The sequence below is a fragment of the Dama dama genome, chromosome 14 (genome assembly GCF_033118175.1).
Source record: "Dama dama isolate Ldn47 chromosome 14, ASM3311817v1, whole genome shotgun sequence".
NCBI classification, from domain to species: Eukaryota; Metazoa; Chordata; class Mammalia; order Artiodactyla; family Cervidae; genus Dama; species Dama dama.
The window spans coordinates 7,132,810-7,142,461 of NC_083694.1; the positions used below are offsets into that span (position 1 = coordinate 7,132,810).

The 9,652-nt window shown below is 38.1% G+C and overlaps 1 non-coding gene across 1 annotated transcript; it reads left to right on the forward strand.

Annotated features, from left to right (window-relative positions):
* The first annotated feature begins 259 nt into the window (after positions 1 to 259).
* LOC133069724 (small nucleolar RNA SNORD116) lies at positions 260 to 352 on the forward strand. The gene has a single exon (XR_009695950.1). It is a non-coding gene; the product is annotated as a small nucleolar RNA SNORD116 (small nucleolar RNA).
* Positions 353 to 9,652: the final 9,300 nt, after the last annotated feature.

Consider the following 9,652-nt stretch of genomic DNA (forward strand, 5'->3'; position numbering starts at 1 on the left):
AAAGCATTTCCCCTAAAGTCAGGAACAAGACAAGAGTGCTCACTCTCACCACTACTATTCAACATGGTTTTGGATGTTTTAGCCACAGCAATCAGAGCAGAAAAAGAAATAAAAGGAATCCTGATTGGAAAAGAAGTAAAACTCTTACTGTTTGCAGATGACATGATCCTCTACATAGAAAACCCTAAAGACTGCACCAGAAAATTACTAGAGCTAATCAATGAATATAGTAAAGTTGCAGAATATAAAATTAGCACACAGATCAATGACGACACCCTCTCATGCATTCCTTGGAAAATCTGAACAAAATGAGTGAGAACTCACTACCGTCTCCTCATCGAAACTGAGGTCCAGCACGTTGCCTTCCTTGGGGTTAAAATAAAATAAAATAAAATAAAATTAGCACACAGAAACCCCTTGCATTCTTATACACTAACAATGATAAAACAGAAAGAGAAATTAAGGAAATAATTCCATTCACAATCACAACGAAGAATAAAATACTTAGGAATAAATCTACCTAAAGAAACAAAAAACTTATATAAAGAAAACTATAAAACACTGACGAAAGAAATCAAAGATGGCACAAATAGCTGGAGAAATATACTGTGTACATGTATTGGAAGAATAAGTTTAATGAAAATGAGTATAATATCCAAAGCAATCTATAATTTCAATGCAGTCCATATCAAGCTACCAATGGTATTTTTCCGAGAACTAGAACAAATAATCTCACAATTTGTATGGAAATATAAAAAACCTCGAATAGTCAAAGCAATCTGGAGAAAGAAGAATGGAACTGGAGTAATCAACCTTCCTGAGTTCAGATTATACTACAAAGAAAGCTACAGTCATCAAGACAGTATCGTGCTGCCACAAAGACAGAAATATAGATCAGTGGAACAGAATACAAAGCCCAGAGATAAACCCACACACCTATGGACACCTTATCTTTGACAAAAGAGGCAAGAATATATAATGGATAAAAGAAAATGTCTTTAAGTGGTGCAGGGAAAACTGGTCAACCACTTGTAAAAGAATGAAACTAGAACACTTTCTAACACCATACACAAAAATAAACTCAAAATGGATTAAAGATCTAAATGTAAGACCAGAAACTATAAAACTCCTAGAGGAAAACATAGGCCAAACTCTGACATAAATCACAGCAGGCTCTAAGTGCCACCTCCCAGAGTTATGCAAATAAAAGCAAAAATAAACAAATGGGACATAATTAAATTTAAAAGCTTTTGCACAATGGCAGAAACTATAAGCAAGGTGAAAAGATAGCCTTCAGAATGGGAGAAAATAATAGCAAATGAAGCAACTGACAAAGAATTAATCTCAAAAATATATAAGCAGCGCCTGCAGCTCAATTCCAGAAAAATAAACCCAATCAAACAATGGGCCAAAGAACTAAACAGACATTTCTTCAAAGAAGACATACAGATAGCTACCAAACACATGAAAAGATGCTCAACATCACTCATTATCAGAGAAATTTAAATCAAAACCACAATGAGGTACCATTTCACACTGGTCAGAATGGCTTCCATCAAAAAGTATACAAACAATGAATGCTGGAGAGGGTGTGGAGAAAAGGGAACCCTCTTAGACTCTTGGAGGGAGTGCAAACTAGTACACCCACTATGGAAAGCAGTGTGGAGATTCTTTAAAAGACTGGAAATAGAACTGCCATACAACCCAGCAATCCCACTGCCAGGCATACACATGGGGAAAACCAGAATTGAAAGAGACAAGTGTACCCCAGTGCTCATCACAGAACAGTTTACAATAGCCAGCAGATGGAAGCAAACTAGATGTCCATTTGCAGACGAATGGATATGAAAGCTATAGTAAATATACACTATGGACTATTCAGTTCAGTTCAGTTCAGTCGCTCAGTCGTGTCTGACTCTTTGTGACCCCATGAATCGCAGCACGCCAGGCCTCCCTGTCCGTCACCAACTCCCGGAGTTTATTCAAACTCATACCCATCAAGTCGGTGATGCCATTCAGCCATTTCATCCTCTGTCATCCCCTTCTCCTCCTGCCTGCAATCCCTCCCAGCATCAGGGTCTTTTCCAGTGAGTCAACTCTTCGCATGAGGTGGCCAATGTATTGGAGTTTCAACTTCAATATCAGTCCTTCCAATGAACACCCAGGGCTGATCTCCTTTCGGATGGACTGGTTGGATCAGTGCTCAGCTTTCCTCACAGTCCGACTCTCACATCCATACATGACCACTGGAAAAATCATAGCCTTAACTAGATGGACCTTTGCTGGCAAAGTAATGCCTCTGCTTTTTAATATGCTGCCTAGGTTGGTCATAACTTTCCTTCCAAGGAGTAAGCATCTTTTAATTTCATGGCTGCAATCACCATCTGCAGGGATTTTAGAGCCCAAAAAAATAAAATCTGACAATGTTTCCACTGTCTCCTCATCTATTTCCCATGAAGTGATGGGACCAGATTCCATGATCTTAGTTTTCTGAATGTTGAGCTTTAAGCCAACTTTTTCACTCTCCTCTTTCACATTCATCAAGAGGCTTTTTAGTTCATCTTCACTTTCTGCCATAATGGTGGTGCCATCTGCTTATCTGAGGTTATTGATATTTCTCCAGGCAATCTTGATTCCAGCTTGTGCTTCTTCCAGCCCAACGTTTCTCATGATGTACTCTGAATAGAAGTTAAATAAGCAGGGTGACAATATACGGTCTTGACCTACTCCTTTTCCTATTTGGAACCAGTCTGTTGTTCCATGTCCAGTTCTAGCTGTTGCTTCCTGACCTGCATACAGGTTTCTCAAGAGGCAGATCAGGTGGTCTGGTATTCCCATCTCCTTCAGAATTGTCCACAGTTTATTGTGATCCACACAGTCAAAGGCTTTGGCGTAGTCAATAAAGCAGAAATAGATGTTTTTTTGAACTCTCTTGCTTTTTTGATGATCCAGTGGATGTTTGCAATTTAATTTCTGGTTCCTCTGCCTTTTCTAAAACCAGCTTGAACATCTGGAAGTTCACGGTTCATGTACTGCTGAAGCCTGGCTTGGAGAATTTTGAGCATTACTTTACTAGCGTGTGAGATGAGTGCAATTGTGCGGTAGTTTGAGCATTGTTTGGGATTGCCTTTCTTTGGAATTAGGATGAAAACTGACTTTTCCAGTCCTGTGGCCACTGCTAAGTTTTCCAAATTTTCTGGCATATTGAGTGCAGCACTTTCACAGCATCATCTTTCAGGATTTGAAATAACTCAACTGGAATTCCATCATACCCACTAGCTTTGTTCGCAGTGATGCTTTCTAAGGCCCACCTGACCTCACATTCTAGGATGTCTGGCTCTAGGTGAGTGATCACACCACTATTACTCAGCTATAAAAAAGAATGTATTTGAATCAGTTCTAATGAGGTGGGTGAAATTGGAACCTATTATACAGAGTGAAGTAAGTCAGAAAGAAAATACACCAATACAGTATGTTAAGGCATATATATGGAATTTAGAAAGATGGTAACATTGACCCTATATATGAGATAGCAAAAGAGACACAGATATAAAGAAGAGACTTTAGAACTCTTTGGGTGAAGGCGAGGGTGGGATGATTTGACAGAATAGCATTAAAACATGTATATTATCATATGTGAAATAAATCGCCAGTCCAGGTTCGATGCATGAGACAAGATGCCCAGGCCTGGTGCACTGGGATGACCCTGAGGGATGGGATTGGAGGCAGGTGGGAGGGGAGTTCAGGATAGGGAACACATGTATACCCATGGCTAATTCATGTCAATGTATGGCACAACCCACTGCAATATTTAAAGTAATTAGCCTCCAATTAAAATAAAGCAAACAAAAAAATAAAAAGAAACAAGATGGAGAAACCCAGAGCACACTATGCTAAGTGAAATAAGCCCCAGAGAATAAAGACTGTGCCAGCTCACTTACACATGGGATCTGAAAGAGACCCGCTGAAGCTGAGAGCACAATGTGGTTGTCAGCAGGAAATGGTGAGATTCTGGTCACAGGTGAAAAGTTTCAATTATGTAGGATCAATTAGCTCTGAAGATCTAACTTAAGGGCATGCTGACCAATGTTCATACTAAATTGTAAATACGAAATTTTCTAAAAGGATCTTAAATCTTTTCCACACATGCACGCATACACACATTTTAAAAAGTAAGTATGTAGAGATGATAGACTTGGCTTGATTATGATGATCTTTTTACAATGTGTTCATCTATCAAATCATCAAGCTCTACACTTTGAACATACAGAGTTTTATATTTATATAAAAAAAGACACTAATGACTAATGACTGTGCTTTCTAACCTCCTTACACTTGTCCCTTTTACAGTGTTCACTTTTCTCAGAAAAAAACAAAAATGTGTTTGTGTGTGTTTGCGTGTGTGTGTGTTTGGTAGGACCACTTTTTTCAACATCATCTCCTCAACCTGAATTTAATGGGCATCAGGTCCTCAGAGACTCAATGATTCTGGATATGTCAAGATGAATGAGAAATGATTTCCACCTTGCACAAATACATTAGCTTCTAATCCTACACCAAGGCTTTGAAAAGTTTAGAGTCAATAGAAAAATTAAATTTTCATCAATTGCTTTTAAAATTACTTTAAAAAGAAAATAAATATTTACTGACCAGTAAACCAATTAACATAATGCAACCTAAGGGTATGCTTATGGCTAATAGTAATAACATTAAAATTATAAAGTTAAAATTATCTTCTGTTTTCCTTGAGTTTGAGCCTCTGACTTTTGTCTTCTAATTTAAAATCTGGTGACCTTTTATCTGCAAGTGTATTCTATCATTGCTATTAAAATCTTTAAGCTCTAAAGATCTGCTGTACAACAGTGTACCTATTGTCAACAGTAATGCATTATAGAGTTAAAAATTTGTTAAGAGGGCAAATCTCATATTAAGAGTTATTATCACAATAAAAAAAGCTTAAAAACTCAAATTAATAGCCTTAGCCTCAGGTTTAAAAATTACAACTTGCTTTTGATGTTATCTGGAAAAAAATAATTAACCGTGTAATGAGATAGAGATTGGTAGTTGTAAACATTAATTTTCCTATTCTTAGTAATATATCTCAACGTTATGGGAGGCAATAAAATGCCCAAATAAAGCACTACATTTTCCAGGCTCTCATTTCACCCTGTGGGTATATTCTGACCAAAGAAATAATATACAGATGGCTTATAATCCTTAAGAGCAGATATCTTTCCTATTTCTTGTTTCTGCTGCCTGGAATGTGAAACTGGTAGCTGAAGCTCCAGCAGACATTCTGGTATCACTAGAAATATAAGACATACAGTAAAGAGAGTGAGATAAAAGATAGGCAGTCATGAATCTCTGATGTGTATAGGACACTGTACCTAACAATGAAAGCAAAGAAAGGTTGTTTAAGTCTGACTATAATTCTTTTCCTTAATGGGTTAGGAAAATTAATCTAAAATCATATGCACATAGTATAAAATTCTGTGTCTAACACTAAATCTGTAAAAAAATCTATGAAATACAAGATAGTGAAATGAAGATCCTGTAAACTCACTCCATAAGTTACAAATTCCGTTTTTTTTTAATATTAGGAAAATAATACATTATTTGTAAGTGTGCTATTAGGTCAAGAAATATGTATTAATCATACAACAAGCTGATTAATGTATGGCATTTGTTCAATAGTTAGGATATATTATAATAATAAAAAGTATCATTTAAACATACTGCATAATTCACAATTTTATAGAGGGAAATTCTGATTTATAACCATTAAGGATTGATGCATGATATTTTTTTTTCCAGTGTTTTATACAAGCTTAATGGTTTCACTAGTGGGTTAGGGGTAAAGAATCCACCTGCTAATGTAGAAGACATAATATGAGATGTGGGGATCCCTGGGTCAGGAAGACCCCTTCAAGAAGGAAATGACAATCCACTCCAGTATTCTTGCCTGGGAAATCCCATGGGCAGAGGAGCTTGGAGGGCTACAGTCCACGGAGTTGCAAAAGAGTCAGACCAGACACGAGTTAGCAACTCAACAACAACAATGTTGTCTTAAAGTGATTTTAACAATTGCCAAGGCTGTTCATCTACATGAATAAAACACCAACATCACAATCAAGATATGAACATACCATCACCCTCCAAAGTTTCCTGTGTTCCTTGGTGATCCTCATTCTTGCCTTTCCCTTCTCTGTCTGCCCCACCCAGGACATCAGTGACCTGCCTTCTGTCACTGTCGATTAGTTTGTATTTTCTAGTAGTGTGTATGAACGAAATCATAGAGGATGCATTCATCTTTGTGCTTTTCTATTTATTTCTTTCTTTTCCTCTTTGCTTTACTCTTTCTCCTTTCCTGCCTTCTTTAGAATTAAAGTTTTTGTTTTGTTTTCTTTTCTATTTACAGTTCCACTTTATCTTTTTTCACTTTTTGGTGTCAGTTTGGGTTTTGCTATCTCAGTGGTTGTTTTAATTATATATTCAACTTATTACTGTTTACCTTCAAGTAATTTTATTCTTCACATATAGTAAAAGGAAATTTTTAACATATATCTTCCTGTCCCTTTTCCTGGTCATTTTACCATCACCTTTACACATTTGTTGGAAGAGGGTGCTTGCTATGACGTGTGCATTCTCTTGGCAAAACTTTATTAGCCTTTGCCCTGCTTCCTTCTGTACTCCAAAACCAAATTTGCCTGTTACTCCAGGTATCTCTTAACTTCCTACTTTTGCATTCGAGTCCCCTATAATGAAAAGGACATCTTATGAGGTTACTGCTCCTTTCTCCTGGGTCCTGGGTTTTGTTTGTTCCCTCCGAGAGTCTGTTTCCCAGTCCTGTGTAAGTTCTGGTGGCTCTATGGTGGGGTTGATGGTGACCTCCTCCAAGAGGGCTTTTGCCATACCTAGGTCTGCTGCACCCAGAGCCCCTGCCCCTGCAGCAGCCTACTGCTGACCCATACCTCCCCAGGAGACAGTCAAACACAGTTCTGTATCAGTCTCTGTGGGGTCTCTGAGTCTTGATGCACACAAGCTTTGTTTGAGCCCTCTGAGCCTCTATGGCGGGTATGGGATTCTATTCTAAATATGATTTCACCCCTGCTACCATCTTGCTGGGACTTCTCCTTTGCCCTTAGGTGTGCCATTTCTCCTCGAAGTCACTCCAGCATCATGCAGCTGCCCACTCCAGTGCCTAGCACCTTGCTGAAGCTTCTCTGCCTTTGGACATAGGGTATCCCTCTTCCAACAACATAAGAGAACACTCTACACATGGATATCACCAGATGGTCAATACTGAAATCAGATTGATTATATTCTTTCCAGCCAAAGATGGAGAGGCTCTACACAGTCAGCAAAAATAAGACTGGGAGCTGACGGTGGCTCAGATAATGAACTCCTTATTGCAAAATTCAGAGTTAAACTGAAGAAAGTAGGGAAAACCACGAAGTCACTCAGGTATGACCTAAATCAAATCTCTTATGACTATACAGTGGAAATGACAAATAGATTCAAGGGATTAGGTCTGATAGAAAGGGTGCCTGAAGAACTATGGATGGAGGTTCATGATATTGTACAGGAGACAATGATCAAGACCATCCCCAAGAAAAAGAAATACAAAAGGCGAAATGGTTGTCTGAGAAGGCCTTACAAATAGCTGTGAAAAGAAGAAAAACAAAAGGCAAAGAAGAAAAGGAAAAATATACCCATTTGAATGCAGAGTTCCAAAGAATAACAAGGAGAGATATGAAAGCCTTCCTCAGTGATCAATGCAAAGAAATAGAGGAAAACAATAGAACGGGAAAGACTAGAGATCTCTTCAAGAAAATTAGAGATACCAAGGGAATATTTCATGCAAAGATGGGCACAATAAAGGACAGAAGTGATATCAACCTAACAGAAGCAGAAGATATTAAGAGGAGGTGGCAGGAATACACAGGACAACTATACAAAAAAGATCCTCATGACCTTGATCATCATGAGGGTGTGGTCATTCATCTAGATCCAGACATCCTGGAATGTGAAGTCAAGTGGGCCTTATGAAACATCTCTGTGAACAAAGCTAGTGTAAGTGATGGAATTCCAGGTGAGCTATTTCAAATCCTAAAAGATGATGTTGTTTAATGGTTATTGCTGAGCCGTGAAAGATGCCGGACTCTTTGCTCCAGAGGAGAGGAATTCAATCAGGGCCAGAGACAAGGCTTGATCACTCAGAGCTTTTGTGTAATAAAGTTTTATTAAAGTATAAAAGAGAAAGAGGAAGCTTCTGATGTAGACATCTGAAAGGAGCAGAAAGAGTGCCCCCCTGCTAGACTTTAGCAGTATGTTCTATACCTATCAGCAATCTGTTAATTAGAGAAGGGAAATGTCTCAAAACTCAGAGTGGCACCAAGCCCCTCACCCACAGTATTTGTTTTGAGTTAATGGTGGCACAAGGTGAGTTATCCAAGGCCATAAAACAATTGACAGGAATCTTGATGAAAGGTAGGTTATGAAGTAAATATATAGATTCATTAACATAGATTAGAACAATGTATGAGTAAAACATACTGGTTTCTTGAGCCTTTAATGGTTCTGAGTCTTAAGTAGAACTGACTCTAAGAAAGACGGAGTCTTGGGAAAATACATAGTTCATTAACATAGCTTAAGAAAAACATTTCCATAAGAAAAACGCATTGGTTAGCTCAAGAGAAAAAAAAAGTTTTTCTCAAAAGAAACTTTGAGGAAAGTTAAGTTCAGGTGGAAACAGGTGTCATCTTGGCAACACAGAATTTTAAGAGAAAACTGTTTTAAGTTTGTTTAGAGAAGGGAAAAAATCTGACACTTGTAGTTTGTTTTCTCCTGCCACTTAAGAGAGAGATAAAAAACATCTGACACTTGCAGCCTATTTCCTCCATTTGGAGACCCCTAGCCTTCCTGCCTTTTACCCTCTCACTGTGAAAGTGTTGCATTCAATATGCCAGCAAATTTGGAAAACTCAGCATTGGCCACAGGACTGGAAAGGGTCAGTTTTCATTCCAATCCCTAAGAAGGGCAATGCAAAAGAATGCTCAAACTACCTCACAGGTGCATTCATTTCACATGCTAGCAAAGTAATGCTCAAAATTCTCCAAGCCAGGCTTCAACAATACGTGAATCATGAACTTCAACTTCCAGAGGATCAAGCTGGTTTAGAACAGGCAGAGAAATAATAGATCAAATTGCCAACATCCATTGGATCATCAAAAAAGCAAGAGAATACCAGAAAAATATCTACTTCTGCTTTATTGACTACATCAAAGCCTTTGACTGTGTGGATCACAACAAATTGGAAAATTCTTCAAGAGATGGGAATACCAGACCACCTGACCTGCCTCCTGAGAAACCTGTATGCAGGTCAGAAGCAAAAATTAGAACTGCACATGGAACAACAGACTGGTTCCAAATTGGGAAAGGAGTATGTCAAGGCTGTATATTGTTACTCTGCTTATTTAACTTATATGCAGAATACATCATGTGAAATGCCAGGCTGGATGAAACACAAGCTGGAGTGAAGATTGCCAGGAGAAATATCAATAATCTCAAGTATGCAGATGACAGTACCCTTATGGCAGAAAACAAAGAACTAAAGAGCCTCTTATTGAAAATGAAAGAGGAGAATGAAAAT